We start from the raw sequence: 2597 nt of genomic DNA on the forward strand, positions 1-2597 counted from the left end.
TTGATAATGATATTCAGTATGGATAATTTAGTAAATTCAGATATACATAAGTGTATTTTCAAAAAACTTAAATAATAGTATAATTTTCAAAGTAAAAACTTTGATTTTCCCTTAAGATATTTGTATATATGAAATATATATGAAATATATATATATATATGAAGAGCAATTTCTCTTCAGTTTAAGTACTGTCTTTAATTAACTTTTAACCTATTGGTATGTATGGTAAATTGAGTCTTTTAAGTATGACTGAAGAATATGATAACTGCTTAAGTATCAATTCAACAACCATATTAAGTTATTAACTCACAAGTTCAATATACTTTGTTGACCAAAATAAACTTGGATATATTTTGCTGACCAAAATAAACCAAACAAAGAGGTTTTAAAGACCAACAGATGAGAATGAGAGGCGTGCCTTCCACGCCTTGTTGGTGTTTTTTTTTTCTGTTTTGAAATTTTTTTTCTGATGATGATTTTCTCTTCTTCTGTCTCTTTTCATTTTCAGATAATCTAAAGATTAGGGCTTCGTTAATATCTCTTCTAAAGTTAAATTAATTCGCGCTTATTACCCACAAGATTCTTCTCGCACTTTGTTGCATGTTTTATGAAGGTACCACATGTGTTATTTTGATAAACAAATACAATGAACAAGATTCGTATCATGAATTGATTTTTGTAATTGTGAAATCTTGGTAATTAATTTGCAGTTTCGTGACAATGGTGGATGATGATAAAGTTTCCAACGACTTTTCAATAACAGTCTCGAATTCGATTCATCCATTATTGATCTCCTAACCATGGAAGATGGACGAGAGACACCAAATCTCTTACCAGACCACAATCCATTTCTTGAGTCTCAGCATGCTCCACCTCAAGAAGATCAACATATTTTTGCTGAAGCAGTCTCACCAAAGGTTTACATTGCGCCAAGAGTCATGACAAACCACGAGGACTCGTTTTCTCTAGACTCTAGAATCGACAGCATAGAAGATGCAAGGATTATTAGTTTGCCGGATTCACCTAGAGGAAGCCAAGATGTGGGTCTCTCTCGTCTTCGAGTTCCTGGCTCACCAAGAGCGTTTGTGCATCCGAGAACTTCTGGATCCCCACGTTTTGGGTCACCCACGAGTCCTGTTTTGATCGATACAACTGCGCCGTTCGAGTCCGTCAAGGATGCGGTTTCCAAGTTTGGTGGGATCACAGATTGGAAAGCACATAAAATTCAGACAATAGAGGTATTAAACTGCTTTTGGTTTCTTTACTTTTTGGTTCATTCTACTTAAGTCTTGGATTGGATATGATTGTTTCCAGAGACGAAAGACGGTGGATCAAGATCTTGAGAAGATACAAGAGGATATGCCTGAGTACAAGAAACAGGCTGTTGTGGCGGAAGAGGCGAAGGAGCAGGTGGTGATGGAGCTCGAGAGGACAAGGAGTATCGTAGAAAAGCTAAAATTCGAGCTAGAAAAGGCTGAGAAAGAGGAGCAACAAGCGAAACAAGACTCTGATCTTGCGAAGCTGCGTGTGGAGGAAATGGAGCAAGGGATAGCTGACGAGTCGAGCGTAGCAGCCAAAGCGCAGATCCAGGTGGCTAAAGAGAGGCATTCGTCAGCGGTTTCCGAGCTAAGAAACTTAAGAGAGGAGATAGAAACGGTCACTAATGAATATGAATCTTTATTGAAAGAAAAACAATTGGCAGAGAAGAAAGCAGATGACAGATTTGACTATAGAGGTGATTGCTACTAAGCAGTTATTGGAGTCAGCTCAAGCGGCTCATCTCGAAGCTGAAGAGAAGAAATTCGATGCAGCCATGGCTCGGGACCAGGACCTTTATAACCGCGAAAAGGAGCTGAAGATGGTGGAAGAGGAGATCGAGAGGCTTAGACAAGAGATTCACGCGGCAGACGATGTGAAAATCAAACTAGAGACTGCCTCTGTACTTCAGCAAGACCTGAGGGCCGAGATACCTGCTTACAATGACTCGAACGATAAGAGAAACAACAGTGACATTCAAGCAGCGGTTGATTCCGCGAGGAAGGAGCTTGAGGAAGTTAAATCTAACATCGAGAAAGCGAATTCCGAGGTGAAGACGTTGAAGATAATTGTTGGATCATTACAGTCTGAACTTGAAAGAGAGAATAAAGATCTCTCAGAAACTAAATATAGAGAAGAACTTTCAGTTCAGAGAAACAGCGAAGAAGCGAGAGAGGAGGGATGCAAAGAAATAGCCAAGAAGTTGCAAGAAGCTAAAAAAGAAGCAGAGGAGGCAAAGTCACTTGCCTTGGCTGCTCGAGAGGCGCTGAGAAAGGCGAAGGAAGAGTCAGACGAAGCGAGAACAGGAGTCACTGCAATAGAAAAGGGAAATGGAAGCTGCTAAAGCTTCTGAGAAGTTCGCCTTAGCTGCGATAAAAGCATTGCAGGAGACTGAATGTGGTAAGAAAATTGAAGACGTTAGTAGCTCACCAAGATGCATAATAGTATCAGTGGTGGAGTATTATGAGCTAAGCAAGAAGGCACATGAGGTAGAGGAAGCAGCAAATAGAAAACTATCAGAGATTGTCGCTCAGATCGAGGCGGCTAAGGAAGAGGAATCA

At 40.0% G+C, this 2597-nt stretch overlaps 1 pseudogene; it reads left to right on the forward strand.

Annotated features, from left to right (window-relative positions):
• Positions 1 to 768: 768 nt before the first annotated feature.
• On the forward strand, positions 769 to 2594 carry LOC106321601 (annotated as a pseudogene).
• The last annotated feature ends 3 nt before the right edge of the window (positions 2595 to 2597 follow it).

The sequence above is a fragment of the Brassica oleracea genome, unplaced genomic scaffold (genome assembly GCF_000695525.1).
Source record: "Brassica oleracea var. oleracea cultivar TO1000 unplaced genomic scaffold, BOL UnpScaffold02124, whole genome shotgun sequence".
Lineage (NCBI taxonomy): Eukaryota > Viridiplantae > Streptophyta > Magnoliopsida > Brassicales > Brassicaceae > Brassica > Brassica oleracea.